Source organism: Salvelinus alpinus, chromosome 23 (assembly GCF_045679555.1).
Source record: "Salvelinus alpinus chromosome 23, SLU_Salpinus.1, whole genome shotgun sequence".
Classification (NCBI taxonomy): domain Eukaryota; kingdom Metazoa; phylum Chordata; class Actinopteri; order Salmoniformes; family Salmonidae; genus Salvelinus; species Salvelinus alpinus.
Window position 1 is genome coordinate 46,478,852 of NC_092108.1, and position 23,898 is coordinate 46,502,749.

Consider the following 23,898-nt stretch of genomic DNA (forward strand, 5'->3'; position numbering starts at 1 on the left):
CTGCTTACTCCAGACCAGGAATCACAATAATTGTTTGCCAAAATAATGATTGCTTGCCCCAAAAAATTGTAATGCCAATCCTGGTTATAGATAACAATCCTTCGTATGAACTACCAACATTATTAGGCATATTCATTAATTGTGGAAATAAATTAAGACATGCAAGATTTTTTTATAGATACATTTTTTAATAACTGCATACAGTACAATCGAGGTGAGTGCGTGGGAAATGCTTTTTGGCAGTTAATCTGCTTCTGTTCTGCGGGTGGCACCGATCAGTATTTACCCGACTAAAAGAGAACGAATATAATATCTATTGTTTACAGGAAACTCATTCAACTATTTTAGATGAAGTTGTGTGGAGACAGGACTGGGAGGGCGAAACATACTTCTGCCATGGGCAATGAAACTCAAAAGCAGTGATGATATTAATTAACAATCATTGTGATCCAAATATGCAAATTGTTCAAACAGATCCGCAAGGTAGATTAATTATTTTAAATATGTTTTTGGAATATAAACAGATTTGGCTCATTAATCTATACGGTCCAAATAATGATGATCCACACTTAATTTAAATTATATATAATAATTTACCAAGCTTACAAGCAATACAAGACTCTATTATTATGGTGGGAGACTATAATACGGTTTTAAATACCTCAATGGACCGTAAAAGGTAATCACACTACAAACTATCACCCTTATGCACTTAAGGAAATCATGAATATCATGGATATAATAGAACTAGTGGATAAATGGAGGTTTAAATATCCTGACCTAGTGAGATATACTATAAAGAAACACAGCGGGTGTGCGATCTCTAATGTTAACGAAGTCTCGAGTTTCTGCTCCCCTGAGTTAGAATATCTCATGATAAGCTATTTACGACGAGTTTTGATCTATATTTCTCGTAGCTCTCTTTTTACCACCAGACTAAGACCGCATTCAACGAGATGTATAAGGCCATAAGTTTCTCGTCACCGGTGATTTTAATGCAGTGAAACTGACATTCGTTTTACCTCATTTTTTACCAGCATGTCACCTGTGCAACTAGAAACGAAAAACTCTAGATTACCTTTACTCCACACACAGAAACTCATACAAGGCCCTCACACAAATCAGACCATAACCGTACTCCCATGTTTACAAGCAAAAACTCAAACAGGGAGTACCAGTAACGTGCTCAATTCGGAAGTGGTCCAATGAAGTGAATGCTAAGCTACAGGACTTTTACGCTAGCACTGACTGGAATATGTTTCAGGATTCATCCGATAACATTGAGGAGTTTACCACATCAGTCACCACAGTGACCGTACGTACCCCAACCAGAAGCCATTGATAACAGGCAACATCCACACTGAACAGTAGGCTAGAGCTGCCACTTTCAAGGAGCGGGACACTAATTCGGATGCTTATAAGAAATCCCGCTATGACCTCCGATGAGCTAGCAGGCACTACGAATACCTGGTGATGCCGTTCGGACTGACCAACGCTCCTGCTGTGTTCCAGGCACTGGTAAACGACGTTCTCCGGGACATGTTGAACCGGTTCGTATTCGCCTACCTTGATGACATTCTTGTGTTTCCCAATCAGCTCAAGAACATGTCCTCTATGTCAGACAAGTCCTCCAACGTCTTCTGGAGAACCAGCTGTACATCAAAGCGGAAAAATGCGAATTCCATCGCACCACCATCTCCTTCCTGGGGTAAATCATAGCTGCAGGCAACATCCAGATGGATCCTGAAAAGGTGAGGAGTTGCATTGGTCACAACCCACCTCCAGAGTGCAGCTGCAACACTTCCTAGTACCCGCACAACACCAGTCCCAAGGTCAACAGTGAAGAGGCGACTCCGGGACGTTGCCCTTCTAGGCAGAGTTTCTCTGTCCAGTGTCTGTGTTCTTTTGCCCACCTTAATCTTTTATTTTTATTGGCCAGTCTTAGATATGGGTTTTTCTTTGCAACTCTACCTATAAGGCCAGCATCCCGGAGTCGCCTCTTCACTGTTGACGTTGAGACTGGTGTTTTGCGGGTACTATTTATTGAAGCTGCCAGTTGAGGACTTGTGAGGTGTCTGTTTCTCAAACTAGAGACTGTAATGTACTTGTCCTCTTGCTCAATGTGCACCGGGGCCTCCCACTCCTCGTTCTATTCTGGTTAGAGCGAGTTTGTGCTGTTCTGTGAAGGGAGTAGTACACAACATTGTACGAGATCTTCAGTTCCTTGGCAATTTCTCGCATGGAATAGCCTTTATTTCTCAGAACAAGAACAGACTGACGAGTTTCAGAAGAAAGTTCTCTGGCCATTTTGAGCCTGTAATCGAATGCACAAATGCTGATGTTCCAGATACTCAACTAGTCTAAAGAAGGCCAGTTTTATTGCTTCTTTAATCAGTACGTCAGTTCTCAGCTGTGCTAACATACTTGCAAAAGGGTTTTCTAATGATCAATTAGCCTTTTAAAATAATAAACTTGGATTAGCCAACACAACGTGCCATTGGAACACTGCAGTGATGGTTGCTGATAATGGGCCTCTGTACGCCAATGTAGATATTCCATAAAAAAATCTGCCATTTCCAGCTACAACAGTCATTTACAACATTAACAATGTCTATACTGTATTTCTGATCAATTTTATGTTATTTTAATGGTCCAAAAATTTGCTTTTCTTTAAAAAACAAGGACATTTCTAAGTGACCCCAAACTTTTAAACAGTACTGTATGTCTAACAGCCCTTTGTCTCCTGTTTCCAACAAAGTAGCTAGCAAGCGACAAGATATGCAAAATTACAGTCTAAAAACCGCTTGAGGAGAAATCAGATTTTACCATTAAGACACAAGTCACATGGCCAGGAATCAGATTTGTATTTGACTTCAAACCACCTATAAAGGTGGTTTGAAATGTGCCTTGAAATATCTGATTCAAATCAAATGTATTTATATAGCCCTTCTTACATCAGCTGATATCTCAAAGTGCTGTACAGAAACCCAGCCTAAAACCCCAAACAGCAAGCAATGCAGGTGTAGAAGCACGGTGGCTAGGAAAAACTCCCTAGAAAGGCCAGAACTTAGGAAGAAACCTAGAGAGGAACCAGTCTATGAGGGGTGGCCAGGCCTCTTCTGGCTGTGCCGGGTGGAGATTATAACAGAACATGGCCAAGATGTTCAAATGTTCATAAATGACCAGCATGGTCAAATAATAATCATCACAGTAGTTGTCGAGGGTGCAACAAGTCAGCACCTCAAGAATAAATGTCAGTTGGCTTTTCATAGCCGATTCCATGTGCTTATTGGTCGTTCAGAGTGCAGGAAAAGAATGGATGTCATTGTATGCTGTGGAGTTAAGATTTACCTTCACTGGAAGTAAGGGGCCTCCTCCAAACCATGAAAATCACTCCTAGACCATTATTCCTCCTCCACCAAACTTTACAGTTGGCACTATGCATTCGGGCAGGTTTTTCTGGCATCCACCAAACCCAGAGTCCAATGGCATCGAGCTTTACACCACTCCAGCCAACGCTTAGCATTGTGCATGGTAATCTTAGGCTTGTGTGTGGCTGCTCGGCCCTGGAAACCCATTTCATGAATTTCTCGACGAACAGTTATTGTGCTGACGTTTCATCCAGAGGCAGTTTGGAACTCGGTAGTGAGTGTTGCAACCGAGGACAGACGATTTTCACGTGCTACACTCTTCAGCACGGGGCGGTCGCGTTCTGTAAGCTTGTGTGGCCTACCCTTTTGCCACTGAGCCATTGTTGGTCCTATATGTTTCCACTTCATAATAAGAGCACTTACAGTTGACCAGGGCAGCTCTAGCAGGGCAGAAATTTGACAAACTGACTAGTTGGAAAGGTGGCATCCTATACGGTGTCACGTTGAAAGTCACTGAGCTCTTTAGTAAGGCCATTCTGATGCCAATGTTTGTCTATGGAGATTGCTTGGCTGTGTGCTCAATCTTATACACCTGTCAGCAACGGGTGTGGCTGGAATAGCCAAATCCACTCATTTGAAGGGGTGTCCAAATGTAGTGTAGCTAACTCACTTACCTCGTATCTCTGCACATCAACTTGGTAGTGGTACTCCCTGTATATTGTAAATAAGAATTTGTTATTAACTGACTTGCCTAGTTAAATAAAGGTTAAATAAAAATATAATAAATAAATATATACAGTAGTCATTGTTCGTTATTCACTGTGTATTTATTCCTCGTGTCACTATTTCTATATCTTTATCCTTACCTCTGCCTTGTTAGAATAGGACTTGTAAGTAAGCATTTTACCGTTAGTCTACACCTGTTGTTTACGAAGCATGTGACAAATAACATTTGATTCAATTTGTGCATATTGACCACAGTGACACTGAACTTTGGAAGGTCAGTTTGCCTGAAGCAGAAGAGTGCAAATATGGACTTTAACCAGAAAGCATGTACAATTTGCTTCCAACAGGTTTTAGCTATAGGAAAACACAAGTGAAGGATCACTGACTAAAGACCAAAAAAATCTTAGTTCATACTCGCCTCGGCGCTTTTTTCATCTGAGAGCAGACAGACAGAGCGAGGGGTAGGTACTTTCTTTTAAAGTCTATCTCGAAGCCAAAGTCAAGGTTCAGAGTTCATTGAGGGTCACCCAGGGATTGTGGCAAGGTCACAGAGTTCACGACCCCTGTCACCCTGGTGAGAAAAGCGTTGGTCCGTGACCAGCCAAGGTTTCGGGCTACTCTCTGGGGGGTTGTTGGAGAGTGAAGGTCAGAGGGAGAAGAGAACCATAAGAGTGAAGGTTGGATGGCTGGGGAGGCAAGCCCAGGAGGGTGAGGGGAAGCTGGTGTATAGATTCCATGGAAGGTGGGGTCTGAGGAGCCAAACTCTAGGAAGGTAGTTTAGGGGCAACTGTATTTTTGGAACATAGCAGTGATCTCAACATCCCTCAGTGGTCCCTCAGTGGTCATATTTTATTAATCTATGGAAACTCTCCCCTAATAATTACTCTATTAATATTCTCCTCTATATTGCATTTTGGAGGGGAATAGGAAATAACAAAAAGTGGCACTCTAATGGAAATTTCACACAAGATGAACACATTCAGCTTGCAATCCTAGCATGCACTCCATTCTAAAATGAACTCCAGACTAGCTTTTCAGGTGTCTGTGAAAGCAAAGACGGGATGGAATAAATGTTTTATGCATTGCAGTTCAATTTGTGTTACTTTAAAAAATATATATACAGTGGGGAGAACAAGTATTTGATACACTGCCGATTTTGCAGGTTTTCCTACTTACAAAGCATGTAGAGGTCTGTACTTTTTATCATAGGTACACTTCAACTGTGAGAGACGGAATCTAAAACAAAAATCCAGAAAATCACATTGTATGATTTTTAAGTAATTAATTTGCATTTTATTGCATGACATAAGTATTTGATACATCAGAAAAGCAGAACTTAATATTTGGTACAGAAACCTTTGTTTGCAATTACAGAGATCATACGTTTCCTGTAGTTCTTGACCAGGTTTGCACACACTGCAGCAGGGATTTTGGCCCACTCCTCCATACAGACCTTCTCCAGATCCTTCAGGTTTCGGGGCTGTCGCTGGGCAATACGGACTTTCAGCTCCCTCCAAAGATATTCTATTGGGTTCAGGTCTGGAGACTGGCTAGGCCACTCCAAGACCTTGAGATGCTTCTTACAGAGCCACTCCTTAGTTGCCCTGGCTGTGTGTTTCGGGTCGTTGTCTTGCTGGAAGACCCAGCCACGACCCATCTTCAATGCTCTTACTGAGGGAAGGAGGTTGTTGGCCAAGATCTCGCGATACATGGCCCCATCCATCCTCCCCTCAATACGGTGCAGTCGTCCTGTCCCCTTTGCAGAAAAGCATCCCCAAAGAATGATGTTTCCACCTCCATGCTTCACGGTTGGGATGGTGTTCTTAGAGTTGTACTCATCCTTCTTCTTCCTCCAAACACGGCGAGTGGAGTTTAGACCAAAAAGCTCTATTTTTGTCTCATCAGACCACATGACCTTCTCCCATTCCTCCTCTGGATCATCCAGATGGTCATTGGCAAACTTCAGACGGGCCTGGACATGCGCTGGCTTGAGCAGGGGGACCTTGCGTGCGCTGCAGGATTTTAATCCATGACGGCGTAGTGTGTTACTAATGGTTTTCTTTGAGACTGTGGTCCCAGCTCTCTTCAGGTCATTGACCAGGTCCTGCCGTGTAGTTCTGGGCTGATCCCTCACCTTCCTCATGATCATTGATGCCCCACGAGGTGAGATCTTGCATGGAGCCCCAGACCGAGGGTGATTGACCGTCAACTTCAACTTCTTCCATTTTCTAATAATTGCGCCAACAGTTGTTGCCTTCTCACCAAGCTGCTTGCCTATTGTCCTGTAGCCCATCCCAGCCTTGTGCAGGTCTACAATTTTATCCCTGATGTCCTTACACAGCTCTCTGGTCTTGGCCATTGTGGAGAGGTTGGAGTCTGTTTGATTGAGTGTGTGGACAGGTGTCTTTTATACAGGTAACGAGTTCAAACAGGTGCAGTTAATACAGGTAATGAGTGGAGAACAGGAGGGCTTCTTAAAGAAAAACTAACAGGTCTGTGAGAGCCGGAATTCTTACTGGTTGGTAGGTGATCAAATACTTATGTCATGCAATAAAATGCAAATAATTTCCTTAAAAATCATACAATGTGATTTTCTGGATTTTTGTTTTAGATTCCGTCTCTCACAGTTGAAGTGTACCTATGATAAAAATTACAGACCTCTACATGCTTTGTAAGTAGGAAAACCTGCAAAATCGGCAGTGTATCAAATACTTGTTCTCCCCACTGTATATATAAACATGTACATTTCCTTCCCATGAGTCAACTACTGTCTTACATAAGTCATTGTTTTGAAATGATCTCATATGCGCTGTTATGAGACACCAGACACTTCCTTTGCCTTGTCAAAAAAATGCATCTGATCGCCAGGTGAATCGCTTTTCAAGTCAATATAAGTTCCCGGCATTGAGTAGTTGTATTCACAGTGCACAGGATGACATATTGACTCTCTGCTACACGAACAGCAGAGGAAACTGAATACAGGGTCAAATGTTCAACATTTGCTGGGTTACGGGTCCAATTTATACAGTGTCATGTCAGCCTGACCTAAGCTTGCTCTAGATTCCCAAAATAGATGATGACTGCTGTATCTGCTCTTGTTAGAGCTATGCTTCAGGAGTGGATGTGCTGCTGCGTTACACTGGTTAGGTTAGTATTACTGGAATATTAGGTTAGGGTAGCCCTTTAGACTCGTACCCGTATACGGGTTGAAAATGTCAGATTTGGCCTCCGAGTGGCACAGCGGTCTGAGGCACTGCCCGCAGTGCTGAGGCACCACTACAGCCTTGGATTCGATCCCCGGCTGTGTCACGGCCAGCCGTGACCGGGAACCCCATGGGGTGGCGCAGAATTTGCCCAGCGTCGTCCGTTAGGGGAGGGTTTGGCCGGAGCGATTTCCTTGGCTCATTGTGGTCTAGCGACTCCTTGTGGTGGGCCGGGCACCTGCTAGCTAACTTCGGTGTCAAGAAGCAGTGCGGCTTGGCAGGTCATGTTTCGGAGGACGCGTGGCTCTCAACCTTCGCCTCTCCCGAGTCCGTTGGGGAGTTGCAGCGATGATCTTAACTACCAATTGGGTATCACGAAATTGAGGAGAAAAAGCGGGTAAAAAAATAATACAATATAAAATGTAAAGATAATTGCACTGATAAGCGTCTAAATTAGAACGCAGTGCCCGTACAGTAATATGCTATAAATGAAGTCAGAGCTCAGGCTCTGCGCTTCACAGCGTTTTATGAGTTTTGACTGACAGACATTCTGAACTTGAGCGACGCAAGCAACAAGAAGTTGCCCCCATCCCCCCCGCTAATAGGGCTACTTTTGCAAATGTTTTGTTGTCTGATTGAGAAAAAGGCAGTAAATTACGAGGACTCGTGTATTTCAAAGATGACATGTTGAGGATTATAAGATTATAAGATTATACAAGCAAGCCAAACACCCATGAGTCTAAATGTGCACTTCACATTTCCATATCATAAAACTCATGTCATATACAGTACAGTGTCAACATTTATGATTATTATGTGTGATATACAGTTAGAAGATGACATGGCGTCAAACCCTGGGTTGTTCTGAACAGAATGAGCAAATTCAGGGAAAAAAAGAAGATTCATTTCGAAACACGCACCTGAATGCATGCATACTCCTTTTTATGCTCACCAAAATTACGATCTGTTTCTCTGAATTGCCCTGTCCAACACCGTAAGAGCATATTTTATAACTTAAACTAGTCATGTTGGCAATAGAACAAGTTTCAAATTCCCACCTGACCCAGATTGCGATTTATAATGGACCATTTTTGGATTGCGTAAACAACAGTAATTGTGTAATGGCAGGCTTGTGTTCCAAACAAGACATTTTCAGGTGTGCTTTCTCTAGTTCCTCAATGGCTCAGGTACTCTCTTAGAAAAAAAGCTGCTATCTAGAACCTAAAAGGGTTCTTCGGCTGTCACCATAGCAGAAACCTCTCTCAGGAAAACAAGTAACATTTACAATGACCGACAAACACTAATGTCAGAGGGAGTATATATACAGTGATAGAGTGGAGATTGGAACCAGGTGTGTGTAATGATGATGAGACAAGTCCGGGGTTGATGAGTGAAGGGCGTTTGCAGTAGGTTCGGCAGCAGCTAGAAGGCTGGCGACGCCGAACACCTGAGCTGGACAGGAGGGGGAGCCAAAGCGAAGGCTGGTGTGACAGTACCCCCCCGAGGCGCTGCTCCAGTAGCGGGGAACCGCCGACCTTGGGGAAGACCCCGGAGATGCGGTGCAGGTCAGTCGGGACGATGCCTGTGGAAGTCCCAAATGAGAGAAAGATCCAGGAACCCAGCACCGCTCTTCGAGACCATAGCCCTCCCAGTCAAGCAGGTACTGGAGAAACCTCCCACGATGCCGTGAGTCCAACAGGCTGCGGACAGAGTATGCCCACTCAATGTCCAAGGGATGGGGAGGTGCGTCGTGGGGTCCAGCACTAGCCAAGGGACCAGCTGCCACCGGCCTGAGGAGAGATACATGAAATGAGGGTGAGATACGGTAATTTACGGGGAGCTGTAATCTGTACGTCACCTCATTGACTCTCCCCAGGACTTTGAACGGCCCCACAAATCACGGGCTCAGCTTCCGGCAGGGCAGGCGGAGTGGCAGGTCCTTCTGCTGGAGGACGACGCGCTGGAGACGGGAGTGCGCGGTGTTCCATACTTCCTAGGAGTGCTGGAACCAATGGTCCACCGCAGGAGCCTCAATCTGACTCCGGTGCCAGGACCGGCTGATAGCCTAGAACACACTGAAAGGGTGTAAGGTTAGTGGAGGAGTGATGTAGGGAGTTTTGTGCGTATTCTGCCCAAAGTAGAAACGCAGCTCACTCCCCCGGCCGGTCTTGACAGTAACTACGAAGGTACCTACCCAGTTCCTGATTTACCCTTTCCACCTGCCCATTTGATTGGGGACAGTACCCGGAGGTGAGGCTGACCGTGACCCCCAGTCATTCCATGAAGGCCTTCCAGACACGGGAGGTGAACTGAGGACCACAGTCAGACACGATGTCCTCTGGGATCCCGTAGTGCTGGAAGACGTGAGAGAAGAGAGCCTCCGCAGTCTGCAGGGCTGTAGGGAGACCAGGCAGAGTAATCAAACGACAGGCTTTGGAAAACCGGTCCACAACGACTAGGATGGTGCTGTGCCCCTCCAAGGGGGGAAGGTCTGTGCCAAAGTCCACGGAGATATGGGACCAAGGTCGTTGAGGAACCAGCAGCGGGTGGAGTTTTCCATGAGGGAGGTGTCTAGGTGTCTTGCTCTGTGCGCAGGTGGAGCAGGAAGAGACGTAAACCTGGAAGTCCCGGGCCAAGGTGGGCCACCAGTACTTGGCAGAGAGACAGTCGATAGTACCTGGGTAACCCGTCCCAGGTGCTGTGTGTGCCCAGGCGAGGAGACAGTCCTGACATCAGAGGGCACGTAGATACGCCCCTCGAGACAGTGGACAGTTGAGAGCTCCTGTCGCAGGGAAATAATGGGTGTCTTTCTTCTTCTGATCCTCTGTGTCATGTACCCAGGACAATGCATCGGCTTTAACGTTCATTGATCCTGGCCAGTAGGAGAGTGTAAAGTCAAACCTGGTGAAGAATAGGGCCTACTTTACAATTTAGTAAAGTACTTAGGACCGTGCCTCTGTTGGATCCCAGTGGGTGTGAGAGGCAGGGAATAACTGAATTTAACAGTATCCTTATTCAGTGTCCGGTAATCGATACAGCGGTGGAGATCTCCCTCCTTCTTCACGAAAAAGAAGCTGGAGGCGGCCGGAGAGGTGGACGGACAGATGAGTCCTTGGGCCAGCGCCTCCTGGGACGTAGGCCTCCATGGTTTCGAATTCTCCATGCGAGAGAGGGTAGATGTGCCACCGCGGGAGGGTAGAACCAGACAGAAAGTCGAGTGCAGTCCCATGGGCGATGAGGGGACAGGCACATGGCACAAGTCTTCGAAAAGGCCACCTGTAGGTCCCAGTACTCCTCCAGGATAGGGCGGCCTGGTCTGGACTTTCCATGGAGGTGGTACAGATTGACACCTCCCCTGACACTCCTGCGACCAACCCAACAACCTCCTCTCTGTCCACGATATACTGGGGTTATGCAACTGTTGTCAGGGGAAACCTAAAACTACAGGGTGTACAGGAGAGTCTAAGATGAGGAAAGTGATGCGTTCATAGTGGTTGGGAATAACTGTGAGAGAAATGGGAATCGTGGTCTGGTGCACCAGTCCTGTTCCTATGGGACGGTTGTCTAGGGCAAAGACTGGGATAGGGGGTTGTAAAGGGACTAGAGGAATGCGTAATGATAAGGCCACTGACTGTTAACACAGTGTCCAAAGAAGGGCCAGAAGTATACAGAATGGTGTTGTCTGCGTAGAGGTGTATCAGAGAATCACCAGCAGCAAGTGCGACATCATTGATGTATACAGAGAAAGAGTCAGCCCGAGAATTGAACCCTGTGGCACACCCATTGAGACTGCCAGAGGTGGCAGGTGGCAGTCTCAACTCTGTCAGAGAAGTAGTTGGTGAACCAGGCGAGGCAGTCATTTAAGGAACCAAGGCTGTTAAGTCTGCCGAAAAGAATGTGGTGATTGACAGAGTCAAAAGGCTTGGCCAGGTCGATGAATACAGCTGCACAGCAATGTCTTTTATCAATGGTGGTTATGATATCGTTTTGGACCTTGAGCGTGGCTGAGGTGCAGCCATGACCAGCTCAGAAACCAGATTGCAAAGCGGAGAAGGTACGGTGGGATTCGAAATGGTCGGTAATCTGTTTGTTAACTTGGCTTTCGAAGACTTTAGAAAGGCAGGGTAGGATAGATTTAGGTCTGTAGCAGTTTGGGTCTAGATTGTCTCCCCCTTTGAAGAGGGGGATGACCGCAGCAGCTTTCCAATCTTTGGGGATCTCAGATGATACGAAAAAGAGGTTGAACAGGCTAGTAATAGGGGTTGCAACAATTTCAGCTGACAATTTTAGAAAGAGAGGGTCCAGATTGTCTAGCCCTGCTGATTTGTAGGGGTCCAGGGTGCAGCTCTTTCAGAACATCAGCTATCTGGATTAGGGTGAGGGAGAAATGGGGGTAGTCTAGCTACAGTTTCAGATATTATACGTTTCTAATTTTGTCAGAAAGTTGTTTTCAATTCAAGTTAAAGCTTACTGTTAGCTAGCTATCTGACTTTAGGTGGCTGGCTCGCTAGATAACATTACGTGTCTGATCTGTGTATTAAAATAATCTCAGAAAGCCAAATGCATTGGTAGTTATAGCCTAATGTTAACTAGCTAACAAGCTAACACTGAACCTATTTGGTTAACTTCAGCTAGCTATGACAATCGGCTTCTATTGCTATTACTGTATGGATTGGGATTATAGTTCATTGTTTAGCTAGCTAGCTAGCTAGCTACATGTCTCAACAAAATACCACAAGTTAAAGCGTACTGTTAGCTAGCTGACGTTAGATGGCTGGCTAGCCAGCTAACATCATGTGTATGATCTGTGTAGTAATAATAATAATATCTCAGAAAGTAATTTGCATTGCCAGTTATAGCCTAATGTTAGCTCTGTATTTTCCAGAGGTACGTGTAGTCGGGCTGTACTCCTTCAGGAATCTGAGGAGAAAATTGCTGCCCCACAACTCAAGCACTTAGCCCAGGGCAGACCTGTCAAGACCCTGCAGTTGTCTCTTGGGGGTCTGATTGAACCAGCAAGCAAAGACATCAGGATGCATTACAGCTTGGATTTCAAAAAGTAAGCAACATTTCCTCCTTTAAGGACAAAGATAGATAGCTAGACATACACACCAAATATATATACAGTTGAAGTCGGAAGTTTACATACACCGTAGCCAAATACATTTAAACTCAGTTTTTCACAATTCCTGACATTTAATCCTAGTAAAAATTCCCTGTATTTAGGTCAGTTAGGATCACCACTTTATTTTAAGAATGTGAGATGTCAGAATAATAGTAGAGAGAATGATTCATTTCAGCTTTTATTTCTTTCATTCCATTCTCAGCGGGTCAGAAGTTTACATTCACTCAATTAGTATTTGGTGGCATTACCTTTAAATTGTTTAACTTGGGTCAAACGTTTCGGGTAGCCTTCCACAAGCTTCCCACATTAAGTTGGGTGAATTTTGGCCCATTCTCCCTGACAGAGCTGGTGTAACTAAGTCAGGTTTGTAGGCCTCCTTGCTCGCACACGCTTTTTCAGTTCTACCTACAAATTTTCTATAGGATTGAGGACAGGGCTTTGTAATGGCCACTCCAATACCTTGACTTTGTTGTCCTTAAGCCATGTTGCCAAAACTTTGAAAGTATGCTTGGGGTCATCGTCCATTTGGAAGACCCATTTGTGACTAAGCTTTCACTTCCTGACTGATGTCTTGAGAAGTTGCATCAATATATCCACATAATTTTCCTGCCTCATGATGCAGTCTATTTTGTGAAGTGCACCAGTCGCTCCTGCAGCAAAGCACCCCCACAACATGATGCTACCACCACCGTGCTTCACGGTTGGGATAGTGTTATTTGGCTTGCAAGCCTCCCCCTTTTTCTCCAAACATAACGATGGTCATTATGGCCAAACAGTTATATTTTTGTTTCATCAGACCAGAGGACATTTCTCCAAAAAGTACGATCTTTGTCCCCATGTGCAGTTGCAAATCGTAGTCTGGCTTTTTTATGGCGGTTTTGGAGCAGTGGCTTCTTCCTTGCTGAGCGGCTTCAGGTTATGTCAATATAGGACTCGTTTTACTGTGGATATAGATACTTTTGTACCTGTTTCCTCCAGCATCTTCACAACGTCCTTTGCTGTTGTTCTGCGATTGATTTGCACTTTTCGCACCAAAGTACGTTGATCTCTAGGAGACAGAACGCGTCTCCTTTCTGAGCGGTATGACGGCTGCATGGTCCCATGGTGTTTAAACTTGCGTACTATTGTTTGTACAGATGAACGTGGTACCTTCAGGCATTTGGAAATTGCTCCCAATGTTGAACCATTAGCCAACATTAGCTCAACCGTCCCCTGGGGGGACACCGATCCCATAGAGGTTAAAGTAATGATGGACTGTCGTTTCTCTTTGTGTATTTGAGCTGTTCTTGCTGTCGTGTCTCTAGTATGGTTAAATGAGATGACATGCTATTTTCAAATCGATTACTTAACATAAATGATTTGATTAAATTAATCTGGCAATAACTACTCATTAGGAATCCGTGGCACCATGGAAGCATTAGTTTATATAGAGCGGCTATCTCCCGAATCCACTCTTAAAGATCTGAAGATCTTTTATATCAATAGCAGTCAATCAGTCATTCATTATTCTTTACTTAATATCAGTCTCATCTGAATGTCGTAAAATTATTGGTTATCTTCACGAACCTGGCTAACAAGTTGAATCAGCAATACAAAAATGTGCTTAATTATTTATTTACTAAATACCTAAATAATCACACAGAATTACATATACACAGGATGTATCACTTCTTCTTTAGTGAGTAAGACTTCAATTTTGCCATAATCAGCTCGCGCTGTATTCTGACTAGTCTAGTAGAAATTCATCTTTCCAGTGTGGTGAGCGTCACCTCCACGTTATCTGGTTTCATGTAAATTTCGTTATGTAGAGTGGATATTCAACCATTTGCAACCACAGTTCACGCTGGGGTTTGCTTAGTTTGACGTGAATTGGGTCACGGTGGCTTTTATACTGGAGAAGAGAACGGTGTGTTTCTCTCCTCTCAACCAATGTCCGTCCCACTTGGGCGTGGCCACAGAGTGAGCATAGTTTACTTATGAAAACAATTCTCTCATTTAGAAGCTAAAATGACATTTAATCTTTTCACAAATAGTTTCATATTCAACATTAAAATTGCACATCAATTCCATGTGAATCTGTTAACTAGAATGTGTAGACGTTCCAAGATACAATTTATGTCGTCCAATCATCAGATATAATGTCCCGGACAACAACTGATCTGACATCATATTCTTTAAGTACCAACGGACACTTTCAACTGGTTGGATTACAGAAATAGTATTATTTTACCAACCATTTTATGTCACCATACTCTCTCTATGTTAACAAGGGGCTTTCCAAGAGACCATTCTGTAGAGTGGAGAGAAAAGGGGGGAAAGTATTCATGGGGGTCATAAACCTCCCCCAACAGGGCAACGTCATGACATTGCCATAATATGGACTTGGTCTATTACCAAATATGACTATATTCCGTATACCACCCCTACCTTGTCACAACACAACTGATTGGCTCAAACGCATTAAGAAGGAAAGAAATTCCAGAAATGAACTTTTAACAAGGCACACCTGTTAATTGAAATGCATTCCAGGTGATTACCTCATGAAGCTGGTTGAGAGAATGCCAAGAGTGTGCAAAGCTCTCATCAAGGCAAAGGGTGGCTACTTTGAAGAATCTCAAACATGAAATATATCTTGATTTGATTAACACGTTTTTGGTTACTACATGATTCCATGTGTTATTTCATAGTTTTAATGTCTTCACGATTATTCTACAATGTAGAAAATAGTACAAATAAAGAAAAACCCTTGAATGAGTAGTTGTGTCCAAACTTTTGACTGGTACCTTATATATAGGCTAAATATATTTTTCTGCTGTTAAGTTATGTTATGTATTTGGGACCCCCAGCACCTGAGGATTATGTTTGTCTCAGTCCCAGAATCTTGTAATGTGTGATCCCATATCTATGTGTTCACTGCTAGGACAGCAAGACTCAACATTCCCTGAATGCTGAATTTAAATGTCATATGTTTTCTGATCTTAAAGTGGAACTCCAGTCTCCTTTTCCCCTAATTTAACACCTGATTTGCTTAACAAAAGGCACATGGCAATAGGAGGTCCAGGTATGTAATGAGTTAGCACAAATGGGTGGGGTGGACCTTTCCTCTTTTGTTTTTTATTGCTCCTTTATTGTTCCTCTAGAAAGGGGGTAGGCCGATGACATCACAGATTACCGTCAGACCAACTCCTTGAATGCCCTACTCCTTGAAGTTTGATGTTGTGTCCAAAAAAGTTTTAAAAAATCTCTGGAGGACGTCTCTGACCCCAGGGGAGAGATCAGCTGTCGGTGCTCTGTGTGACATTCACCATGATTCCGACCTGGAAACAATGACAGTCTGCCCGGCCAAGAAAGAGCTGACTAACAGGAAGTAATGTTGACTCTGCCTTAGGGCTGAAGCATTGGGGAGGGGGTTAGCACTCATTTGAACTCTTGTCTATGTGGGTTATGGGCTTGGACTGTGCAGGAAGTGAGTATGTTCAGGGTGAATGTGTTTGGGGGTAGTGTATGTGAATAATTTATTCGCTGTCTGAATCATATAGAAACTGCTGGAAATATGTTTATTTTAAAAAAACATAGGAGGTTTCCATGAGGATTTTGAGCATGTAGTTGGGGTGTGTTTTCACTCACTGTGTGTGGGTGGGCTTGCGTCTGCGTACTATAATAACTTTTGTCAAATCAAGGTGTTTTGTATTATGGGGATAAAAGTTGTCCGACTGCATGAACTTACAAAAATTATGTGATCAAAGGTCATGAAGTTTTGACTGCAGTCGACTGCACGTTTCTACAGTTGCTCTTCACCAACTTCATCCCGAATGCTTTTGGGAACTTGAGCAGAAAAAGACAAAAGGATACTTCCGGATTTTGGCAATGAAGCTCTTTATCTACTTCCCCAGAGCCTAATTAACTCGTGAATATACTTTTTATGTCTCTGCTTGCAGTTTGAAGGAAGTTGCTAACTAGCATTAGCACAACAACTGGAAGTCTATGGTAACTGCTAGCATGCTAGTAGATAACATAGACTTCCAGTCATCGCGCTAATGCTAGTAAACTCCCTCTAACTTCCTTCATACGGGAGTCATACAAATGGTATCCATGAGTTCATCTGACTCTGGGGAAGTAGATAAGGGCTTCATTGCCAAAATCCCAAAGTAAACTCAGCAAAAAAAGAAACGTCCCTTTTCAGGACCCTGTCTTTCAATGATAATTTGTAAAAATCCAAATAACTTCACAGATCTTCATTGCAAAGGGTTTAAACACTGTTTCCCATGCTTTTTCAATGAACCATAAACAATTAATGAACATGCACCTGTGGAACGGTCGTTAAGACACTAACAGCTGACAGACGGTAGGCAATTAAGGTCAAAGTTATGAAAACTTAGGACACTAAAGAGGCCTTTCCACTGACTCTGAAAAACAGCAAAAGAAAGATGCCCAGGGTTCCTGCCCATCTACGTGAATGTTCCTTAGGCATGCTGCAAGGAGGCATGAGGACTGCAGATGTGGCCAGAACAGTATGCTAGTCTAATGTTTGGTGAAGATTTGATGAAATGGTAAAAGAGAAGTACCGGCTATGTTACGGAGTTGTCCTCTATGTTATGTGTGATGATTGTGAGGCGCTATACAAATTCGACTGTCACAAGACGGGGATGGCATGTCAAGGGAACTGTACTGTCCAGATGGCTTAAATGGAATAGCAGCCTTACTGAAATCTGGACACTGACTAGGTCTATAACAGCTCACATAGCCTTCATATTAACCCTTGCAGAATGAAGCATTTCTTACAGTAAAATGATACACCAAATGTACATTTTGACATGGGAACAGGAGTGGAGAAATATGATGTATTTCTTTCAGCATCTTGAGAGAATTAATGTGCGGTTAGGGACCATCTGTCATTATCATAAAAGCTGATAGTATTTCAACCACATAAAATATGGATCCAAGCCGAACTGAAATCTTGTCAAAAACATGTTGGATTTGTTTAATGCCTTTTTACTTCCTTAACTAGGCAAACGGAAAAATTTAATTTTCTCCCAGGTCACAAAACTGCTTTGCTGCCAGAGAGAAGCAGAGATAAAAGATGAAAGCGAAAAATAAACTTTACTGATGTGAACTAGATAGAAGCATTCATTTTATCAGTGAGAAAGGGTTTATTTAGTCTTAGAAGACAACAAGTAATGTCAGAAGAGAAGCTGCATGTATTAATTATTGACAGGTTGACAAAAAAATTGCCTACCAAAATGTTGGATATTATAAAGAGGAACATAGACCTTTCTTAAAGGCCTGTCATCGTTCTGATTGCACATCGCTTTTTCTGTAGTCCTGGGTTAGGGCCTAGATGTTCATTTTATCACAAATAGTCGGCCGGTTGCGGATGGGTTATTAGCAATTGCGGTTCAGGTGCTGGTGAACAAACAGCTGACCCACGCATCACTAATGTGTGTACGTGTGTGTCTGTTTGTATTATAATCCTGTAATCTAATTCCTCGATGGAAGATAAGCAGCCAGAACATCCCACTTGCCCTGTTGCGTTGGAGTCTAATGTATCTTCTCGTTTCCTGTTGTTGTTGTGATGCAGCCTAATTTCCTCTCTACTCCTATTGTTTTATCCCTCTAAGAAACACATCTGTAAATCCAGAATAAATACTCCAGCAGATATCAAATCAACCCCTTCATTTTAGGGGGCCTAAATCCCACAGTATGTCACCCAGTCAGAGTTAGATATACAGTACCTACACATACTTCAGTGAAACAACTTCTGTTACCCAAGATGGTGTAAGGAGGTTGAAATATCAAATAGATGCACATCCCAATGGTGCAATTGCTGGATGAAAAAAGAAAAAAAGCATGCCTCTTATATGCTGCATACAGTGCTTTATTGATTAGACCCAATACCTATAAACCACATATCCCCATTGACATATCCCCATTGACACCCTATTCCCTTTATAGTGCACAGCTTAGGGCTCTAGACTAGGGAATAGGATGCCATTTGGGAGGGACCATTTGTCAGGACCAAACTTAAACGGTTATACACTTAATTAAACACATGAACACCAGTAGTGGTACAAACAGCAGTGAATCACAGAGGGAACTGAGCATCTACTGTCAACTCAAATGTTATTCGTCACATGCTTCGCAAACAAAATGTGTTGACTCATTGTGAAATGCATATTTGCGGGCCCTTAACAACAAAGAGAAATCAAAAGGAGAAATAATAGAAAAATAAAACAACTAACAGTAAAGTAATAATAAAAACACAATGATAATGATAACTCGGCTATATACACAGGGTACCAGTACCAAGTCGATGTGCAGGGGGTAAAAAAAACACACAAAATAGCAGAATTGGTCAGGAGCCCGTAAAACAGCTGCGACATCCTGCATCCTGGAAAGCAGCATCCTGGAAAGACACTTGACCAGCTGGCGTGAGGAAGTAGTCCTAGAGGTTGTTAGCGCACGTCTACAGAAACTCTGGTTGCCCTGTCTGCGAGATGTTTTTTCAGTCCAGGAAGCTGGTGTCCCCTTGTACCACCTGTTTCCACTCTCCTGGATGCAGGTCCCCAGTGGGTGTGGAGTGGTCAATAACCGTAGGGTGGATGTACCTTGACGATGACTCTGTGCTGTCAGTGTCTGTGGTGTAGTGCCTGTGGTTACATCTCAGACTGCCATCAGGACCATATGGAAACACGTTTTTTTCCAAATCAAATCCAATTTTATTGGTCACACACAAGGTTAGCAGAAGTTAATGCGAGTGTAGCGAAATGCTTGTGCTTCTAGTTCCGACAGTGCAGTAATATCTAACAAGTAATCTATAAAATTCACAACGACTACCTTATACACACACAAGTGTAGAGGAATGAATAAGAATATGTACATATAAATATATGGATGAGCGATGGCCGAACGGCATAGGCAAGATGCAGTAGATGGTATAGAATACGGTATATATATATGAGATGAGTAATGTATGGTATGTAAACATTATTAAAGTGCCGTTATTTAATGTGACTAGTGATACCTTTATTAAATCCATTTATAAAATGTATTGAAGTGGCCAGAGATTTGAGTCTGTATGTTGGCAGCAGCCACTCTATGTTAGTGATGGCTGTTTAACAGTCTGATGGCCTTGAGATAGAAGCTGTTTTTCAGTCTCTCGGTCCCAGCTTTGATGCACCTGTACTGACCTCGCCTTCTGGATGATAGTGGGGTGAACAGGCAGTGGCTCGGGTGGTTGTTGTCCTTGATGATCTTTTTGGCCTTCCTGTGACATCGGGTGCTGTAGGTGTCCTGGAGGGCAGGTAGTTTGCCCCCGGTGATGTGTTGTGCAGACCTCACTACCCTCTGGAGAGCCTTGCGGTTGTGGGTGGAGCAGTTGCCGTACCAGGCGGTGATACAGCCCAACAGGATGCTCTCAATTGTGCATCTGTAAAAGTTTGTGAGTGTTTTAGGTGACAAGCCAAATTTTTTCAGCAATCCCGAGGTTGAAGAGGCGCCTTCTTCACCACGCTGTCTGTGTGGGTGGACCATTTCAGTTTGTCCGTGATGTGTGCACCGTGGAACCTCCATCAGGACCATATGTGCCCATGTTGGTCATGGTGAAGTGGTACCTTCATCTCAGACTGCCATGTGGACCCACGTTGATCCTGGTTAACTGGTACCTTCCATCTCAGAATGCCATCAGGACCATATGTGCCCATGTTGGTCATGGTGAAGTGGTACCTTCATCTCAGACTGCCATGTGGAACCACGTTGATCCTGGTTAATTGGTACCTTCAATCTCAGGATGCCATCAGGACCATATGGACCCACGTTGATCCTGGTGAAGTGGTACCTTCATCTCAGACTGCCATGTGGACCCACGTTGATCCTGGTTAACTGGTACCTTCCATCTCAGAATGCCATCAGGACCATATGGACCCACGTTAATCCTGGTGAAGTGGTTCCTTCATCTCAGACTGCCATGTGGACCCACGTTGATCCTGGTTAACTGGTACCTTCCATCTCAGAATGCCATCAGGACCATATGGACCCACGTTGATCCTGGTGAAGTGGTTCCTTCATCTCAGACTGCCATGTTGATCCTGGTTAACTGGTACCTTCCATCTCAGAATGCCATCAGGACCATATGGACCCACGTTGATCCTGGTGATGTGGTACTTTCCATCAGGACCACATGTGCCCATGTTGATCATGGTGAAGCGATACCTTCCATCTCAGGCTGACATTAGGATAATACAGAACCACATTGATCATGTTGAAGCGGTACTTTGTATCTCAGACTGCCATCAGAAGCATATGTACCCATGTTGATCATGGTGAAGCGATACCTTGTATCTCAGACTGCCATCAGACTGCCACCACTCCAATTTGCTTACCGCCCCAATAGGTCCACTGATGATGCAATCGCCATCACATTGCCCTATCCCAATAGGACAAAAGGAATGCCTATGTAAGAATGTTGTTCATTGACTACAGCTCAGCATTTAACACCATAGTACCCACAGACCCTGGGTCTCGACCCTGACCTGTGCAACTGGGTCCTGGACTTTCTGACGGGCCGCCCGCAGGTGGTGAAGGTAGGAAACAACATCTACACCCCACTGATCCTCAAACTGGGGGTCCACGAGGGTGCGTGCTGAGCCCCCTTCTGTACTCCCTGTTCACCCACAACTGCGTTTCCACCCACACCTCCAACTCAATCATCAAGTTTGCAGACGACAAAACAGTAGTAGGCCTGATTAACAACAATGACGAGACAGCCTACAGGGAGGAGGTGAGGGCACTGGCAGAGTGGGGCCAGGAAAATAACCTCTCTCTTAACATCAACAAAATGAAGGAGCTGATCGTGGACATCAGGAAACAGCAGAGAGCATGCCCCTATACACATCGACGGGACCGCAGTGGAGAAGGTGGAATGCTTCAAGTTCCTCGGCGTACCAATTACTGACAATCTTAAATTGTCCAACCACACAGACAGTGTGGTGATGAAGGTGCAAAAGCGCCTCTTCAACCTCAGGAGGCTGAAGAAATATGGCTTGGCCCCTAAGACCCTCAGAAACGTTTACAGATGCACAATTGAGAGCATCCTGTCGGGCTGTATCACCGTCTGGTACGGCAACTGCACCGCCCGCAACCGCAGGGCTCCCCAGAGGGTGGTATGATCTGCCCAACACATTTACCTTTGGCACACTGTCGGCCTCTAGGACACCTACAGCACCCGATGTCACAGGAAGGCCAAAAAGATCATCAAGGACAACAACCACCCGAGCCACTGCCTGTTCACCTTGCTATCATCCAGAAGGCGAGGTCCGTACAGGACCATTAAATCAGGGACCGAGAGACTGAAAAACAGCGTCCATCTCAAGTCCATCAGACCGTTAAATAGCCATCACTAGCCGGCTCCCACCCGGCTTCTCAATCCTGCACCTTAGAGGCTCCTGACCTATATACATAGACATGGAATCACTGGCCACGTTAACAATGTTTACATACTGCTTTACTCATCTCACATGTATATACTGTATTCTATTCTACTGTATTTTAGTCAATGCCACTCTGACATTGCTCGTCCTAATATTTATATATTTTACTGAATTGTTAGATACTACTGCACTGTTGGAGCTAGGAACACAATAACTTCGCTACACCCGCAATAACATTTACTAAATATGTTTATGTGACCAATACAATTTTATTTTAATTTGATCCAGATAGCCTGGCACACTTCCGTGACGAAAGCACAAACTGTCGAGATTCCTAGCATAAAACTTAAAGCAATACTTTGCTGTGTGCTACCACTCACCAAAAACCGAAGGGTCACAGACAGCCTTTCTGCAGCACTTACTGGCACGCTGTAAGTTCTCTCGTGCGAGATGTGAGGGGCAAGCAGCTGAAGCAAGTTGTCAAATCTGGCAACTGGCATCCGAAAGGATTGAAGTATGTCTTTCCTTGTCAATACTTCGCATAGGTTGGACAAGAGACGTGTAATTCTCCATCGTCCCCTCTTGTAGTGTTCAGTGGATGAACTTGCCAATTACTTGTTTTATCTTCTTCTCTTCCTGAGTGTTGGGAACGGTTCCAGCTCTTGCTGTTCAAGCTCTAGCCATTGCAATTCATAGAGAGACATGTTTTTTTTCTCCTTATGTGGCTAAAAAGTAACTTCCTAAAGCAAAGAACACCAGAATAATCAGACATGTAGCTAGCTAGCTAGTATTTGTCAACAAAAACCCATATAACACCGGATCCGGATGTTCAAATGTCGTTGCTAGCTACAGTCAGAGTGCCTTGCGCCCTCTTGCTTGGTAAGCTACTCTGGCTCCCCAAGCCCCCTAGTGGATATAAACTACACAAGGCAGACTTCCTCTCTGGGTGGAACGCAACGACGATGTGGACAACAACAAAAAACGACTGCGCCCTTGCAAATGCACGCACATCGATCGACAGAGTGGCGCTTCTAGCCGCCATAAGCCTGACATTGAACACACACCATGCTACTGTCAACTACTGTCAATGCCCTCAGTCCACTACACAGACACACACACACACACACAATGCTACTCAACTACTCTAAATGCCCTCTGTGCACTTATCCACACACACACACACACACACACACGCAAGCACACACACGCAGAGACAGACAGTCACTTAAAGACCCACAGAGGCCTTCCTTCTCAATTAGTCATGATTGCTTGGGCGGAAGTTTCGAGGAAAATGAGTGAGGCAGATCAATTATGCCAAATGGCTCCTCTAATGGACTTAAACTGATGAGGCTCTTTCTGTGTGTTTGTGTGGTTGTGTTTGTGGCTGAGTCAATGGAGGGAGTGTGTTATTTGTGTCTGTATCTGACTGCCTTTGTGATTGTCTGGAAGTGAGCATGACCGTGTGTGTGTGTGTGTGTGTGTGTGTGTGTGTGTGTGTGTGTGTGTGTGTGTGTGTGTGTGTGTGTGTGTGTGTGTGTGTGTGTGTGTGTGTGTGTGTGTGTGTGTGTGTGTGTGTGTGTGTGTGTGTGTGTGTGTGTGTGTGTGTGTGTGTGTGTGTGTGTGTGTGTGTGTGTGTGTGTGTGTGACTGAGTCAGACTAGTTCAAGTTCCTGAGGGCATTTGGAATGAAGGGCTTTTTTATATCCAACTCAAACATCCTCTTGCATCCCCAGCGGATAACTGATTCTCTCTGCTGCTACGCTTCTATGGAATAAAATCACTGCTCCAGCTTCTAAGCCCGGAAACTGTGTCTACCAGCATCCACACACACATATCAAATACCATCCAGATTTAACATATGTGACCGGAGACACAGAGTGTCGGTTCAAATCTGTGAAGACTTTGACTAACTGGATTGTGCAGAGGATATGCTGAGAAGCTTTCAGTATGTCCATGTTTGTAATATAAAACAAGCCTCTGATTTCAGATTTACTGGAACGTGAGGAAAGTATTAAGGATTCTCCCCTAAGCAAGTAATTTTGCTGAAAC

At 44.2% G+C, this 23,898-nt stretch overlaps 1 long non-coding RNA gene across 1 annotated transcript in view; it reads left to right on the top strand.

Moving 5' to 3' along the window:
• Window positions 1–4,480: 4,480 nt before the first annotated feature.
• LOC139551360 (uncharacterized) overlaps window positions 4,481–23,898 on the top strand; it is a 31,186-nt gene continuing 11,768 nt past the window's right edge. The window contains exons 1-2 of the long non-coding RNA XR_011670265.1: window positions 4,481–4,558; window positions 12,186–12,359. This is a non-coding gene — a long non-coding RNA (uncharacterized lncRNA). The remainder of the gene's footprint in view (window positions 4,559–12,185; window positions 12,360–23,898) is intronic.